Below are 19561 nucleotides of genomic sequence, written 5' to 3'. Positions count from 1 at the left end.
AAACTCATGCCGTAAGAGTCTCTGACTGAGTTTATTGTCTCTCAGAGCATACGTGAATACGCAGTCTCTCAACTGAGCGAGGCAACGACATATCTCATGAATACTTAGCAATTTCAGTAATCAATTTTATATAGAATTGAACGGTTGGAAGGCTCCTAGACAGCTCGCCTGCTAGTATAGAGCATAACGTCTTCAGGATGTAACAATGTTTTCCCTGACTATATAAAAGACATGCATAAAGAATCTTAACGATTGGACGACTCCTAGACAGATTGCCTGCTAGTATAGAGCAATAACGTCTTCAGGATGTAACAATATTTTCCCTGACTATATAAAAGAAATATGACGCTTCAACAAGCTCATATCGCCCAATTCTTGAATAATTAATGCTCCTAGACGATCGCGCTAGTACAAAGCCATCAATTAATTATTTCTAAATCATTAGATTCATTAACTGAATCCTTAGAAAATATTCTATGTTCTTCATAATATTTCATTACTTCAATTCATGGTTCTTCCCAGCAGAGTTCCATGGGTTAGTGATAAATATTCAACGTACGGGCATCTGAGCCGCCATCGATTAAGCCCCGACCAAAATGGTGCAAGCATACTCAACAATAATGCACTAACGAGCACATGAATACACAAACGAGCATTCAAAAATACGAAGGAACGATGAACCTATGCAAAATAGGAAGAAAAATAATAATAACAAAATTTTAGCTAAGGCGCTAGGGGACTGGGTCCACTGCCCGGCCATTCATGTCGTGGCCAGTCCCACGCCTAATTCTTTATTTTATCATGTTTTATTATTTTTCCTTGATCTCATGAAAATCCCTTCATTTGAACAAATATCCTTAATTTTAATGAAACTCCTCAGTTTCATGGTGTTTCCTCCGTATCAAGGAAATAATAAAAATTAGGAAAGGTGTCGCGGGACCGAGCTCCATAGCCGGCCGGTCATGCACTAGTTGTGGTCGGTCCCACACCTTGCATTCCTTATTATTTATTATTATTATTTCCTTCATCCCATGAAATTCCTTGGTTTCATGATATTTCCTTCACATCAAGGAAAAGATATAAAATTAGGGAAGACTCGTGGGACCGGGCCCTAGCCAGCCGACCATACTCTAGTTGTGGCCGGTCCCACACGCCCCTTATTTTATTGTTATTAATTATCATTGTTTCCTTCATCTCATGGAAACTCCTTCACTTTAAGGAAAACTCCTTTATTTCAACAAACTCCTTGATTTCATGGTATTTCCCTAAAATCATGAAAATAATATAAAATTAGGAAAAGTGCCACGGGACCAGGATTATTGGCCGGCCGGACGGCCATGCCTTGGCCATAGCCAGTCCCACACTTCATGATTACTTATTTTATTATTATTATTTCCTTCATCTTATGAAGTTTCCCCAGTTTGAGCAAAAACCTTGATTTCTTCATATTTTGTCAAATGAATGCTCAAATGCACGCCAGAAAATATCAAAATTCTCAGGACTGAGACATGAACACTTTGGTGACATGAGCATATTACCTTGACCAACCAAGGTTGGCTCTTTGGCTTGCAAGAGGCCGGTCCCACACATTTTCATCATTTGACCTAATTTGTTCACATTAGGTTCAAACTCTTCCAAACAACTTGGAATTTCATAAAACGATCGTCAGTAGGTCACATGACCAACCAAGGCCGGTTTCATGACCACTTGGTCGGTCCTTCATCTCTTCATAATTAATTAGGTTTTGTCACCTAAGGTTCAAACGAGCATTATTTCAATAAATGATTAAACCAACATTTGATCATCTTTTCACCAACTGGTCTTCAAGAGACTTTGGTATTTTGCTCACTAGAGCATCTGGGAGTTACATGGTCGACTCATCATCCCATGTATATGGTCCTTCCTTCATTCTGTGGTTGATTTTCAATAAATCATCAATTGATCGAAATTAGGGTTTTTGGATCCAAGGTTCATAATTCCAGATTCAAATGCTAATAATTTTATGTTGATCCCGTGATCGACATTTTAATTAATTATACTCGGTTCAGTTGCAATTATTCTAAATTAACATTTTATTCGGTTCTGTTACCAATAATTCATCAAACGAGCAACATTTGCTCAGACTAAGGAATATTGGTTCAACTATCAATATTCAACAATCCATCGAGTGAGAAATATTTGCTCACCTTAACTATCAACATTTACTCGAGAATTATACCTCTGTCTCAACAGGCACGTTCAATTCATGAGTCTTAGAACATTTGCAAATCACGTTCGACTCAGAAATACAAGGACTCATCGTCCCATGAAGTCAGCAACTGACTAACTAATTACACGTCTGTCTTGCAGACTCACAATCACGAGACATCAATCGTGTTACATGGGGGATATTAATTAATTAGGGTTTTGGTCTGGCGGTCTGCGACACGTGTGTTCATGCAAACTATGAGAATGTGAGCAAGTCGTGCAATCAGTTGGAGGAGTTAGCAAAGTAGTGGATGGAAAATCAACCAAGTCTCTGCATGATCAACAACTGGTTTTAACACGATTTCCACTTCCCCACTCTTTGACTCCAGCAACTGTCACATTTCATGGGATCAAGGTGTTTACGATTCTAGCAAAAATAATTCCCTGAATCATGATTGAAAGAACAGACATTCTTTCTTCGACAAGACACTCTTTCGTCGAACAGACAACTAGAGCACACGAACTCATCGTCTGAACAATTACTCTCAACAGAGAAAATTCAATCAATCATAACTTATCTTATTTCTTCATGCAGAATACATAATACACCTACAATTTCGATCACCATTGATCTCACACATTTCTCAGCTTCCCTCCTACAGATAGACCCATCCTCTCTTGTGACCGAATTGACTTTGGAACGACCATTGTCTTGGCTTAGACCGGAGTCCTACAGATTGATCTCTCGAATTCAAAGCACTCCCTTTTGCAGTGTATCTGTGTTAGGTTAAACAGTTCGCTCGGTTCAAGGAGTTTCCTCCGCACGGTCGTCTCCTCAATTCCTTAAAAACCAGCAACTCGTTTTGCCCCATCTACAGATTGGCGACCACAGTGGGAGATTAGTCTCTCGGTTGCAATCTCAATTCTCACAAAGATGGTCGATCTTAGGTCTGGTTCAGTTACCAATTCGGGTTCAATACCCAACTCTAACATTGCAAGTTCTAGTGGTACTGCCACTGCAAGTACTACTCCTCTCAACGTTGCAGGCTCTAGTGGTACTGCTAACACCACTCCTCCGGCCAGCAATGTCACGCCACATGTTACTACTCCTCCTCCGAATGTTGGTGCTCCAGTGATCACTCCTGTCAATGCTGCAAGCAGTGCTACTGGCACTATCAACAATCCACCTCTTAGCGAATCTCCTGAAGAAACCAGAGGAAATCAGCCTACCGTAGTTTATCTCATGAAGGTTCAGACTGAAATGGCTGCAATGCAGAAAGATTTGTGTGCTTATCTCAAAACTCTCACGGACAAGCTTGCGTCTGAACAAACTCAGCCTCAACACGAGAAAGGAAAAGCTAAAGAAACATCTTCAACCGATGATCCTGAAATCTCTCCAATCCATGTTGTAGATGATGAAGAAGTCCGCAAAGCTACAAACAATCCACCATCAAAGGAACCTGCAAGTTTCATCACTCGAAAGGACCTGAAGCGCTTTTTAGAAGATCGGGGAAAAGACAAGACATCATCTGTCCACCGTCACCAACCTCCGTACCCTGCTGTTACACAAAGGATTCCTCTGCCAAAAAGTTATACCTCTCCAACGTTCACTCTTTATGATGGAACGGTCAATGCTCGAGAACATGTTTCTCGGTTTCTGGAATCACTAGGTGAACATGAGCACAACCATGTCGTCCATTTGAAGGAATTATCAAAGTCTCTGACAGGCAGAGCATACACATGGTACAACAACATTGCACCAGGAAGTATCACCAGTTGGGGAGAAATGATTAATGCTTTCTACATAAAATACTTCTTCGTCTCAGAGCAGATCACTCTCTCTGATTTTGTAAAATTGTTTCAGAAGAACAATGAACATCCGAACAATTATGTGAAGAGCTTCAGAGTGCAAGCTTTGGATTGTCATGACCCGAATGTCACAGAACAACAACTGATAGACTTGTGCATCAATGGAATGATACCGGTCTATAGAGCCTTGCTGGAAAATCTCCGATTCTAAACTTTCTCAGAGCTTCATGAAGCAGCCAAACGATTAGCGACTACTGCACCTGCTTTACTGGAAAGAGCAAAGTTTGCAAGGTCGAGGAACCTCGAAGCAGCCGACGCCTAGTCAACAATCAGTACAATCTCCAATCTCCGGTCTTCAACAAACGTTGTTGATGAAAGGAAAGCCGAGACACAGCATCAGAACGCTTCTCCAACATCCCAGGCTCCTCTGCAGGCACAAAGAAAAGATAACAAATCCTGAAACGCACAAACCTCGACCCGGCATCAACGAATGAGGAAATGGTCTGGCATACTCAAAATTCTCTCTTCTCATGAAGGAGTGATCGAATTACTGGAAGTCTGGGTTCAATATGGTACAGTAAAATTGTCGTTCATCAGGAGAGAGCCAACTGAAGAAGAAATGGAGAATCTTCGGTACTATCGCCTTGATAGGTTCATCGATCATCCAACAAGTAACTGCAATATTTTTAAGCACATCTTCAAAGAGAAGGTTGATCTATAATAGCTTCAACTTGGGACTGAAGGAGTACACAAAAATCCTCTCCAGTCAGAACCTTTACACTCTCAACAACCAGTCAAAGAAGCAGTTCAATCGTTGATCGAGCATATCTGTGAAATTGCTCTATCTGTCTAAGGCACAAAGGAAAGACATGTTCACAACACCGAATTATTATGTGACAGACGTCTGTCCATCCCAAAAATACTCCTTGAACCTTCATCCATAGACAAGGAGACGCACGACTGAGGATTGCTTACCACGGACCATATCAGAGGAAATGAATTCAGAAGAATGTTGGTCGATGCTGACACCACCATCAACATCATTTCACTGAAAACTCTCAGAGCCGCAAGTATCACTTGACAAGAAGCTACTTGTGATCTATCTCAATCAGAGACCTTGAAGGAACGCTCTGAAATACTTATAGCTATATCAACATAAGTTCAACCTAGGAAGAAACCAAGTTTCACACATAATCAGGAAGATCCAGGATATGACATGTTCTTCAAACGAGCTTAGATTCATGCTGAAAAGATGGCTACTGACAAAGCACTTTTGGTTGCACATCTCTCCAATGAAGAAAGTTCTGATCCAGAAGATTTGGTGGGTAATCCGTCATCAGAGCACTTGGAGGAATTTTGAACTTTGACGAGGTTGAAGAAAGAACCTGCAAAGATGCATAGACATTCATCAAGAGGTTCCGTACTCAGGCAAGTCTCATTCCTCCCATGTCTATGTCTTTTATTTCCTCACATGCTATCTTAGCATGGGCACTTAATATGCTAGCCACTCTTCTATTGCAAGACGAATGGTAGCTTCACCGCATTAGTATTTTACCAAGTGGTTGAATTTGACATTTCTCCGAATTGAACACTGAGACATTCATTACTGAGATGATGTTCAAGCCTGGCAAAGAACACTTTGGACGTAGCTTTGCAGGAGTGTTCATGTGTGCCACAAAATCAGAAAGCTCTGATGTCTGCACAAATGTTGAATCCCACTACTGCAACGAAAGGAGTGCTGAATCAACATAAGATACTCAGGGCCGAGATGATCAAACCTAAGATCTTAAGGGATATGACGCTTCAACGCTCAAGCATCTAAGAAGCCTTAAAATTGTACTACCAATCAAAGAGTACACCTTCTATAATGGAGCCTCTAGCTTCAGCACAAACATCTCGACGATGACACACTGATTCAAAAACAGCACGATCAAAGTGTAACTGAATTTATCCCATGATAAGACTTCTGAAGCAGATGAAACATCATTCATCCATGGATGGCACAAACTCCTTTAACATACACCGGGGACTTGATCTTATTGGAGAAATCAATTCTATTTCAATAAATGTTATCCACATAACAAGTTATTGCAACCTGATGTGATTCCATGAAACTTCATCAACGAGTCTTTCTACATCACAAGCCCCTGCACGACTAAGGAACTTCCTCTCTTCACCGATCACATCCAGAATGGAAACTGCCGTTGCTATCTACCGCAACAACATCGATTCCCTGACAAGGCACTTCACAGTAAAGGTTCGGGAGAATTTGGGTTAAACCCTACACTCTCATCTTAGGGACGCTCAACTCATCAATTAGTTCGTGAATGTAAAGACTCACTGGATGAAGGAGTAAAGATTATGTCGATAATCATGGATCTAGCCTTTTCGGTCTCTAGAGAAACTCCGACCATAGTATCCTCATCAACAAGCATTTCTGGAGAAAATTTTATCGTGATCCAGCGTCAACGACGGTCTCAGGGGCAACATCCTCATGACCAGCTTCATCAACTATCCATCCGTTCTCTAAAGTGTTACTCGATGGATCAGACTTCTCCAAGCACTAATGATTGATATCAAGGTGTGTAGACATGAAATACGTTCACATGAAAGTCTTTCCGAAGCTTGCACAACAGGCGGGCACAATCCCAAGTCTTATATAAGATGTTTTCATCACCTCTACAAACGAGATACAACATACTTCAGCCCATGGGTTTACAAAAACGTACCAATGAGTGAGGAATGGTACAATACTTCCTCAATGAAAGATGTTCGTCTATGTCTCTTCTACAACATACCAAAGGGCGCATCAATCGGACATACGAGCTGTAAGATATGGCCTCCACACTCAAGTTCATGGAATCTGAAAACTTGCACGGGATTACAAGTTCCAAATGTGCACGCTTCGTTGGCTGACCTAGATAAATCCAAATTGGGTGATTCTTTTCTCATATGATAACTCGGTCTCCTAGCTTCAAAAGTTGGGGTCAAGCACCGAATTCCGACGACGTATGAAGTTGCTACAGCCTCCAGAGCATACAACATGCAAGCAGAAATTCGTGGACGGGATTCATAACCTCTACAGTCGATCGATGTCCACCAGGTCTTTTCGCTAAGTCCTTCATCAAGGTACCTCTTACTTCGACCACCTAGGAGTTTACATCAAGTTTTTTGTGCCTAGGTCCTTTATCTAGGTCTTGCCAGAAGAAGGAAAAAAGAAACGGAGAGATTTAACAAAATACTGGGGACTGACGGTCCACTGATTATGACGATCAGTTCACAGTCCAAGACTCGTGACTGGCACCAAGTTCACCTACTCTAATCATTCATCATGAAAAGAATGCTACAACCAATACATACAACCATGGTCATTACATCATCCCCTCTTGAGAGCAACCTCAGTTAAGGTCCCGTGACCAAGGTTTCAAAAGTGATGTTTCTACGACTAACAGAAACAAGATGGCACTGCAAGCACCATGCTCATGTATTAATCACGGGTCCTAATCTCAAATGCGTCGATGCCATTAAAATCCTTCACCAACCGTTCAAGACATAAGCGAATGGTCTAAAGACACAACAGGAGTGTTTTACAACAAGCTCGTCTGAGATGATTTTACATTGACTCGCACAAAGCATCGAGCTGGGAGAAATTGGTGAAGAATCTAGGATGAATCATATACCATTCTCTTTGTATGGATGTCCTCTACAACATATCCAAAACTCACAAAAATTGGATAAACGAGAAAAGAGATGTGGCTGAAACATTGGACTACATGCCAGCTGAAAATTTTCTGAAAGTCTCCTGGAAGTTCACTGTTTCGTCGATTTCGACCCTTAAACGTGCTCAAAAGACGAAACGCTACTTTGATAAAGCTTGGAAATTCTCTGAGGATGAAGAAACATGGGTATATAGTGAAATCCCGACATAGGACGAAGATTCTACAACATTTTTGCTAGAAGACCTAACTTCTGAATTTGCTGATGACGAATTATGATGAAATTCTTCATTCATCAACATCTGAATCAGGAGCGACACCATCAACGCGAAGCCGAACTTCATATTCAGCCGATAATATCACTTGCTGAAGTCGGTGGTGCTTCTGCTGATGAGATATGAGCTTTTCATCTTCAGCTCTTTTCTTATGTGATATTTCATCACGTCCATGCTTTCCCTGCGCATCTGCTAACACCAATAAAACATATATCTTAGCACGGACGACTCCCAGATGATCGAGAGACATACAATGTGTCAGCCTTCCAGCGTCTCTGAAAGGTTGATTCACCTCGGCATGGGAATCTACAGAAGTCTTCATCTTTGACTTCATAGAGCGTTCCTCGGAAGAGCCAGAAAAGTGGTTGTAACCAGAAATCACCACTATCTGAGGCGAAATACATGGAGTCATGGATATACCAATAACAAACTCATAATAAAATGGTAAAATCCAACTCTTACCTATTTACAATTTCACTAGTTGTAGTGATTATAACGTCATAATTTCGAAAAATTGATCCTTCATTCAAACCTGCAAAGACGAGCAAGATTCATTATTCAAAATCATGACTTGATTTTCATAAAACCATGTGCAACCCACGTGAATTTTAACATCCACTGGTTTTTCAAAAATTGGACAGACGTCCATTCTACAATTGTGAAAACTCACATACAGACATTATTTCACCATGTATAATTGTCTACTTTCAACGCTTGTTCAAAATCAAAACATTGATTTTACAAAAAATACGTTTTAACGTGAAACTCACGTAAATTTGAAAAACATATATATATTTGCTCCCTCGAGAGTATATTTTCAAAAATTTGTGAAAGCTTACATATCGAAAATAAATTTTTCATGAAAGCTCATAGAAAATTTTTTTACTAACGACGCACGTCTATTCAAAAAAATAAAAATAAAATTTCTCTCATACAAGCATCCACCTATGAAACGAGAGTTTATTAAAATCTCACATATTTAAAAAAAAATCTCTCCTACATTAGGGACTATTGCTAGTTTCTTAAACTAACCATCGAACGAACGTTTGTTCCTAAAACAAGGGTTTTTACAAAACTCACGTCTATACATGCATATGTATATATAATTTTAACATGAACAACTCATGAACAAGTTATCAACTTCTGAAAAGAAATCAAAAAAAAGCGGTGCTACACCAATTTACGCTCGTTAGACGATGCTCTTTCATGCTACTGGGATCTTCGTTCAAGCCATGGTTTGCTCGTACAATCGAAAATCCGGTAACATTCTATCTTACGACTAAGTTCAATTACTTATTTCGTATGTAACTAAAAAAATCACCATCCAGTACTGACTGAGGAACATGACTGTCCCTCAATAAGCAGGGGACTTAATGTAGATGGTGTATTTTCGACAAAGGCTAAAATCGTAAAACCATAATTGTACATATTCCTGATCCAGAAATCAGATGAGTATTGAGGCTCATGTCTCTCATTGAAGCATGAAAAACTCATGCCGCAAGAGTCTCTGACTGAGTTTATTGTCTCTCAGAGCATACGTGAATACGCAGTCTCTCAACTGAGCGAGGCAACGGCATATCTCATGAATACTGAGCAATTTCAGTAATCACTTTTATATAGAATTGAACGATTGGACGGATCCTAGACATCTCGCCTGCTAGTATAGAGCATAACGTCTTCAGGATGTAACAATGTTTTCCCTGACTATAAAAAAGACATGCATAGAGAATCTTAACGATTGGACGACTCCTAGACAGCTTGCCTACTAGTATAGAGCACTAACGTCTTCAGGATGTAACAATGTTTTTCCTGACTATATAAAAGAAATATGACGCTTCAACAAGCTCATATCGCCCAATTCTTGAATAATTAATGCTCCTAGACGATCGTGCTAGTACAGAACCATCAATTAATTATTTCTAAATCATTAGATTCATTAACTGAATCCTTAGAAAATATTCTACGTTCTTCATAATATTTTATTACTTCAATTCATGGTTCTTCCCAGCAGAATTCCATGGGTTAGTGATAAATATTCAACGTACGGGCATCTGAGCCGCCATCGAGTAAGCCCCGACCAAAATGGTGCAAGTGTACTCAACAATAATCCACTAACGAGCACCTGAATGCACAAACGAGCATTCAAAAATACGAAGGAACGATGAACCTGTATAAAATAGGAAGAAAAATGATAATAAAAAATATTAGCTAAGGCGCTAGGGGACTGAGCCCACCTGCCGGCCAGTCATGTCGTGGCTATTCCAACGCCGAATTCTTTATTTTATCATTTTTTATTATTTTTCCTTGATCTCATGAAAATCCCTTCATTTGAACAAATATCCTTCATTTTAAGGAAACTCCTCAGTTTCATGGTGTTTCCTCCATATAGGAAATAATAAAAATTAGGAAAGGTGTCGCGGGAGCGAGCTCACTAGTCGACCGGTCATGCCCAAGTTGTGACCGGTCCCACACCTTGCATTCCTTATTATTTTATTATTATTATTTCCTTCATCCCATGAAATTCCTTTGTTTCATGATATTTCCTGCACATCAAGGAAAAGATATAAAATTAGGGAAGACTCGCGGGATCAGGCCCTAGCCAGCCGACCATACCCTAGTTGCGGCCGGTCCCACATGACCCTTATTTTATTATTATTAATTATCATTGTTTCCTTCATCTCGTGGAAACTCCTTCACCTTAAGGAAAACTCTTTTATTTCAACAAACTACTTGATTTCATGGTATTTTCCTAAAATCATGAAAATAATATAAAATTAGAAAAAGTTCCATGGGACCAGGCTTATTGGCCGGCCGGCCATGCCTTGGCCATAGTCGGTCCCACACTTCATGATTCCTTATTTTATTATTATTATTTCCTTCATCTTATGAAGTTTCCTCTGTTTGAGCAAAAACCTTGATTTCTTCATATTTTCTCAAATGAATGCTCAAATGCACCCCAAAAAATATCAAAATTCTCAGGACTGAGACACGAATACATTAGTGGCATGAGCATATTACCTTGACCGACCAAGGTTGGCCCTTTGGCTTGCAAGAGGCCCGTCCCGCATATTTTCATCATTTGACCTAATTTGTTCACATTAGGTCCAAACTCTTCCAAACAACTTGGAATTTCATAAAACGATCATCAATCGGTCCCATGACCAACCAGGTACGATTTCATGAACCCTTGGTCATTCCTTCATCTCTTCATAATTAATTAGGTTTTATCACCTAAGGCTCAGACGAGCATTATTTCAATAAATGATTAAACCAGCATTTGATCATCTTTTCACCAACTGGCCTTCAAGAGACTTTGGTATTTTGCTCAGTAGAGCATCTGGGCGTTACATGGTCGACTCATCATCCCATGTAGCTGGTCCCTCTTTCACTCCGTGGTTGATTATCAATAAATCATCAGTTGATCAGCAATTGATCGAAATTAGGGTTTTCGAATCCAAGGTTCCTATTTCCATATTCAAACGCTAATAATTTTACGCTGATCCTGTGATCAACATTTTAATTAATTATACTCGGTTCAGCTGCCAGTATTCTAAATTAATATTTTATTTGGTTTTGTTACCAATAATTCATCAAACGAGCAACATTTGCTCAGATGAGCAATATTTGCTCAGACTAAGGAATATTGGTTCAACTATCAATATTCAAAAATCCATCGAATGAGCAATATTTCCTCACATTAACTATCAACTACTCGAGAATTATACCTATGTATCAATAGGCACGTTCGATTCATGAGTCTTAGAACATTTTCAAATCACGTTCGACTCAGCAATACAAGGACTCATCGTCCCATGAAGTCAACAACAGACTAACTAAATACACGCCTGTCTTGCAGACTCACAATCACGAGACATCAATCATGTTACATGGGGGGATATTAATTAGGGTTTTGGTCTGGCGGTCTACGGCACGTGTGTTCATACACACGATGCGAATGTGAGCAAGTCGTGCAATCAGTTGGAGGAGTTATCGAAGTTGTGGATGGAAAATCAACCAAGTCTCCGCATGATGAGCAACTGGTTTTAACACGATTTCCACTTCCCCACTCTTTGACTCCAGCAACTGTCACACTTCATGGGATCAAGGTGTTTACGATTCTAGCAATATAAATAAGTATTTGAATCATGATTGAAACAACAGACATTCTTTCTTCGACAAGACACTCTTTCGTTGAACAGAAAACAAGAGCACACGAACTCATCGTCTGAACAATTACTCTCAACAGAGCAAATTCAATCAATCGGAAATTATCTTATTTCTTCACGCAGAATACACAATACACCTACAATCTCGATCACCATTGATCTCACACATTTCTCAGCTTCCCTCCTACAAATCGACCCATCCTATCTTGTGACCGAATTGACTCTGGAACGACCATTGTCTTGGTTTAGGCCGGAGTACTACAGATTGATCTCTCGAATTCAAAGCATTCCCTTTTTGCAGTGCATCTGTGTTAGGTTAAACAGTTCGCTCAGTTCAAGGAGTTTCCTCCGCACAGTCGTCTCCTCAATTTCTTAAAAACCAGCAACTCGTTTTTCCCCATCTACAGAGTTGCTACGGACCAAAGTCGAATACTTGATAAACCAATTTGTGTCACACAGAAAAGTCTATTGAATAGATAAATTTGTCTCCCACAGATAAACCTATGAGTTTTGTTCCGTCTTTTGATAAATCAAGGTGAACATGAACCAATTGATATACCGGACTTATATTCCTGAAGAACATCCTAGAAATATCAATCACCTCACAATAATCTTAGTCGTATGGTAGCGAAACAAGATATTGTGGAATCACAAATGATGAGACGAAGATGTTTGTGACTACTTTTTATCTTGCCTATCAGAGATTAAGTCTCGAGCCAATCTTAGAGAACATAGTACTCAATCACGATAGAAAAAAGCAAGATCAGAACACGCAACTACAGAGAAAATAGTTGGGTATGTCTTCACAATCCCAATGAAGTCTTCAAGTCGTTAACCTACAGGGTTTTGGAAAAACCTAAGGTTAAAGGAGAATTGACTTTAGTCGCAACTAGTATCACACAGGAGGTGTGGGGATTAGGTTTCTCTGTTTCTATAGTTCTCCCTTATATAGTCTTCAAATCAAGGTTTGCAATCAATGTTACCTTTGTAACAAAGCATTCAATATTCACCGTTAGATGAAAACCTGATTAGACTCAAGCTAATATATTTCAACCGTTAGATCGAACTTAGCTTGTTACACACAAATGAAAAGTGACTTCGTTTAGATATGAGTAACCGTACCTAAACGTGTACACCTTCGTTGGCTGAACAATAGTTAACCGAAGTTAGCCATATGAACACTTTCATATCAACCTTATTCATCTTAACCATAACTAGTTAAAATGACTCAAATGAAACTAATTCTAGAGTTGTTCAATTGTTTATATTCTCATAGAAGTATACAAGACACAATTGAAGTAAAATCGATTTTGATTCACTCGAATCAAGTCATGAACATTATAGCCACGGTTTGCAAAAGATTGCATTCCTTATTATATATAAATGTAGTAGTTCATGAACAAACCGATTTTAGAATGCAAACAGGTACACATACCTTAGTGGCCGGACTAAGTTTGGGTTCACCAGTATGCAAACGGGTACGCATACCACTAAACTCAGTAAAGTCCCGGAACTTGAACCTCACGCCAGTACGCGTACCGGTATGCGTACTTAGTTCCCAGACCTCTACTAAACCAATAAGTACGCATAGGGGTATGCATACCATGGTTCTCGGACTTGGATCACACATATGCAAGTACGTATACTGTGCTTATATCCAATTGTTCTAAACTCTCTTTTCAACCATAACATTCTCGGAAGACGACAATATCTGTCTCACAAAATCTATTAGCTTCAAAGCAATTTTCAAGTGATCGAATGATCAATACGAAACATTCCGAGTCTACATCAAACGATTGTCTCACACAAATCATGTAAGATGTTACAAGGAGATTTTCACATGATCATCTTTTGACTTTCGTCAAGAATATAAGATGAACTTGGTTAAAGCGAAAGCTTACTACCAGTTGCACCATGCATTAGAGTTGATGCATTTCTTTATCTTTCCGCCAGTTACACCATGCATGGACTTGAATGTAGTTGTATGTAATGAGGTGAGTGGTGAGTACAATTTTTTTTTGATGGAAAACGAAATTATATTAAGACTAAGAGATACTGTATAATAATTCTACAATTTCATTTTTCAAATATATTGGAGATGATACTCTCCTTTTTGACCTTCTGGTGAATGTGTCTATTCTTGTGTTAGGATCTTGAAATCCTCGCTTCTTTAGCTATTGAGTCCGCCGCTGCATTATGGTCCCTGATTATGTGTCTGATTTTTGCTTGGGGAAGTCTTTTTAGAATTTGCATAATGTCTTCAACAGTGTTCTCAGTTACCCAAGAAGTGATCTCACCAGCATTGTTGAAAGAATCGACTAAGATTTTGCAATCTGTGGCTATTGTAACACTTGAGAGAAGATTTTATTCTAACCATTTCAAAGCTCTTAGGAGCGCCTTTGCTTCTGCATGAACAGATGTGAAAGCCAACTCCGACCCCACTGAAATATGCAGAACGCTTCTTGGTCCGTCGAGTAAAGGATGAAAGCGTATCCCATAGAAGAGTCCTCCTTTTTAAAAGCAGCATCAACAAATATTATCCAATCCGAATTGAAGTCCGACCAAGAGGATCTATTAGACTTAATTTCTTTTTTAGTCAAAAGATTGTCCTTTGTGTTTGCCTCTTTCATGAAGTTGTTTATTTGTTCGATCAGTCTTCTGGGATCTGGGTTTGTTTGCTGAAAAACTACCTCACACCTGTATTTCCAAATAAACCACATAGTAGTAGAAATTTTTTCCTTGAACTTAGAGAAATTTGAGTCTTCAATCCAAGTTTTAACCCATTCCTCTATCGAAGCTGTGAAGATTTGCGAATTTGCTGCATCTAGAGAGCACCCAAACCATATGGCCCTCGCGAAATGGAAATTTTTGAAAAGATGTATTTTCGTTTCCACCTCTTGAGAATTGCACATTGGGCAATTTGGCGAGATTTCCGAATTGTGTGCTGCCAGTCTACTTTTTGTGGGTAAGGCCTTTTGAATTAACTTCCATATGAATAGTCTAATTCTTGGGATAATTTGAATTTTCCGTAAAGATATACAGGGGAAATCATTTTCGTTCTCATTATCCTGTCCTTGATTGATCAAAAAATTGTATATATTTTTTTGCTGAGAAGACCCCCGAATCATGGTGTTTCCATCTAATTTTATCCGAAGCTTGTACTCTAGGTTGAATTGTCAGAATATTTTCCTTTATTTTAGGAGGGAATAAGCTAGTTACTAAATCATAATTTCATCCTCCTCTTGTATTAAATAGCTCTTTTACTTTTCTGCGGCAAGGGTTCTTCTTTATTGGTTGGTTCACGATGTCTTCATTAGGTATCCGATTGTCTTCCCAAATCTTCACCTGATTTCCATTTTTCACTTGCCAAGTGTAATTTCCTTTGATAATATTCAGACCTTTTTGAATGCTTGTCCATATCCAAGAAAGCTCATAGTTTCTAGTTGGTTCCATTGGGTTTCCGTTATCAAAATATTTCGCTTCTAAAAGTTTTACCCATAATTGGCCCTTTTCAATAATTAATCTACTGGCTAGCTTTGTTAGAAGAGCTATATTAAACTTTTGTGGATTCTAGATGCCCAATCCCCCTGTGATTTAGGTCGACACATATTATTCCACGCCCTTATATATCCGCCTTTTTTCTTGGATTCATCTTTTTTCCACCAAAAATCTCTCTGAACTCTGTCTAGCTTATCCAAAGTTTCTTTTGGGAAAGCTAACATTTGCATTTGATAAGTGGGGTAAGATTGAAGTGTAGCTTGTATTAAAACTGTTCTTCCCGCTTGAGATAACAGTTTTGCTTTCCAACCCTGAAGGGTGTTGTAATATCTTTGTAGGAGAGGCTCAAAATTCTCTTTTCTATTTTTGTGGAAAAAAATGGGAGTTCCAAGATATATATCTTTTTTCGTCATCAGGGGAACTTTTAAAAAATTTGCTATTATTTTCCCATGTTTAGGATGGATTTTTGGGCTGAAATAAATTCCGGATTTTTGGGCTGAAATAAATTCCGGATTTTTGGGCTGAAATAAATTCCGGATTTTTGGAGATTTACCATTTGGCCAATGATCTCCCCGAAAGAGGATAGGATATCTAGAAGATTTTTCGCTTCTCCCAGGCCGGCTTTGGTGAATAGAAAACAATCATCGGCAAAGAAAAGGTGCGAGATGGTTGGGGCATTTTTGTTTATCTTTAGACCCGATTTTTTTTTTCTCTAAGGTAGCTTTTTCTAGAAGTATGGAAAGGATGTCCATGCTAATGAGGAAAAGATAGGGGATAGAGGGTCCCCTTATCTGAGGCCTCTAGATGTATTGAAAATTGGACCTGGGGAGCCATTTAGGAGGATTGAGAAAGAAGTAGTGGAGATGCATTGAGAAATTAAATGGACCTAGTTATCACTAAAACTGAAGGAGGATAAGGCCTTTTTGATAAAATGCCACTCAACCCTAACAAAATCTTTAGAAAGATCTAATTTTAGCGCTAAGAAACCTTTCTTTTTCTTCGATGTTTTCATCGAGTGGATTAGTTCGTGAGCAATGATGATGTTATCGGAGATTTGTCTCCCTGGTAGAAAAGCGGATTGGTTTGGGGAAATGATTTTTTTTAGAAAGGGCTTTAGTCTATTTGCGAGAATTTTTGAGATAAGTTTGTAGACAGTATTACTGAGGCTGATGGGTCTAAAATCACCGGGGGTTTGAGGAGTGGTGTTTTTTGGGATTAGGGTAATGAAAGAGTGATTTAATTCCTGATCCAAAATTCTTGTTTTAAAAAACTCATGGATTGTGAGGTGATATCAGTCCCTGAAGCTCCCCAATTTGCTTTTAAGAAGCCCGGTTGAAAACCATCTGGGCCAGGAGCACCCCAAGGATTCATATTGGACAGGGTAGACCAGATTTCTTATCGAGTTGGGATTTGAGTTAAGGCAATGTTTTCTTCAATGGAGGTACAAGGTGCAATTATTTCCGACAAATCGACATTATAATTACTCAAATTCGAGGTTCCAATCTGGGTGAAATGGTTTATTAGAAGGGAATTTAACTGTTCTCTATTTGAGATCCAAAGACCTGAGGGTTCTCTGAGGGTGTGGATTGCGTTGATTTTTTTCCTACTGGAAGCTGAAGCATGGAAATACTCAGTATTTTGATCGTATTCCTTGAAAAACTTATCACGAGAGAGCTGATGGTAATAATCATTTTTGATTTCATACCATTTCCCAAGCTCCGCTTGTAAATCCTTGAGAATTGTTATCTTGGAAGAAATATTTCCCTATTTGTGTATATTCTCTATCCTGGTAATCAATCTTTTTATATTTTTGTGGTTATTACCGAAAACTTCATAATTCCAATGGGCTAAATCCGAAGATAAAGATTTTAGTTGTTGGGCTAAATTTGAGGAGGTACTGGATTTTAGTTTCCAAGAAGCCTCAACAACTGAGGTTAACGTAGGGTGGTTTAACCAGGATCGGATACATCTAAAAGGCTTTTGTAATTTCTTGGGTTCCGGATTAGAGTCAAATAAAATCGGAGTGTGATCTGACCCCACTCTGGATAGATGGCTTACCTTTGTATCCGGAAATAATTGAATCCACTGGAATGATTCAAGTGCTCTGTCAATTATCTCACAAATGTTTGCTTCTCCACTCTTATTATTTGACCAAGTGAATGGTGCACCTTCATAACCCGCATCTTGTAAACCCATTGAGTCTATTACGTTTGTAACAAAAGCTTTACTACTCGAGCTTGTGTTGTTTCCACCTTGCTTTTCGTCTGGGTCTAGTATTATATTTAGATCTCCAATTAAAAACCACGGGTTTTTAATTCCTTTCGCTAACTCTGAAATATAAAACCACTGGGAAAGTTTTTCATCAGCTTCCACTGCGCCATATACACACACCATTTCTATAACTGTTTCTCCTATTTTTGATTCTAAATGGCAAACATTGAGATTTTCAGATAATAATTTCATTTCCAAGTTATTATGCCAAGCAATGGCTAATCCCTTAGCTATTCCCACAGATGGAACAATGAACCAGTCATGAAAATTAGACTTCTTTAAGAAAAATTCCATTTTGTCTATTTGGGATTTTGTTTCAGAAAGAAAAATTATGTCTGGTTTATGATCCTGGCATAGCTGGTTTAGATGATCTCTAGTCAATGGAGTTCCAATTCCTTGTACATTCCATGAAAGGAGTTTCATTATGAAAAGCAGTTGAAAAGTCAGAGAGAACTGAATGAAGAAGGGATATACAATACACTATTTTAGGACCAGTTTGGAGTAGGAAAAAAAACACTGACCACCAAAAACAGAGCTAAAGAATGACCAACAGTATAGTGAGAAAAAATACAGCTAATAAATCTCAAAAACAAAAAACTAGAGATCACAAGAGAGAAAAAAACAGAATGAGAACTACACCAGGATCAGGTAAACAGTACTTGGATTGAGCAAATAACAGAAATAAACTAAAACAAAAGGGAGTGAATGGAAAATATATCAAAACAGGGAGTTTAAATTATGAGCAGATCACACACTGTAAGATGAGAAAAACAAATTAACAGCAGCAAGGATGGAGCAGGCTATTGCAAAACAAGATAATTACAGAAAACTAAGATTGTCTAAGAAAATTTCAGATTATAAACAAATGATTGTTGAGGAGAATATCAAAACCAGGGGATTATGCTACCATAAATTCAAATTTCAGTCCAAAATTCAGGGAGGGGACTAGGATTACGCTGCCATAATTACAGTGTGTCAAGATTTTCTATTGTGCCAACCCACTAAGCCACCCAATGTAAAGGAAATTGCAGTAAGAGTAAAATAAAACAAGGTAGCTTAAGATGACTAGTTGTGCAGAGATACACATGGCTATCAGGAAACACAGAGAGATTCAGAGGGTTGAGGCCTAAAGATTAAGCTTGACAGAAAAGTAATACTGAAAACAGATTAACTAACTGAGACTGAAATTAAACAGATTTAACAAACTAAACAAGGGCTACAAACAGAAGGAAAATACAGGAAAAAAAGAGCAACTAAAGCAACAATACAAAGACTCAACAAAAAACAAATATTAAGCAAAAAGACAGATAAAAGGATCTCATGAGCTCTGATGGCAACGTAACCCTGGATTCATATTTGCTGCTGTTATGTTGAGATCATTTTGCAGATAGATTAATCTTCATTATCCTTCTCTTGGGTATGTCCACTAGAAGAACCACCATTGAACCACTGATGAGGATAGTTCTTCATGGAACTCGCAGGATCATATTCTTCAATTTCTCTAATTTCCACTTGTCTTGGATTAGGAGGAGTAAGAGTCAAATCCAGGTTATCAAATTTTGGCCTTTTTGGTACAGGTAGGGATTATCCCAGTGGAAGTAACTCTGCATCAAGATCCAGTTTCTAAAATAGGTTGTGC

The sequence above is a fragment of the Papaver somniferum genome, chromosome 9 (genome assembly GCF_003573695.1).
Source record: "Papaver somniferum cultivar HN1 chromosome 9, ASM357369v1, whole genome shotgun sequence".
Lineage (NCBI taxonomy): Eukaryota > Viridiplantae > Streptophyta > Magnoliopsida > Ranunculales > Papaveraceae > Papaver > Papaver somniferum.
Note: the sequence above shows the minus strand (reverse complement) of the source record.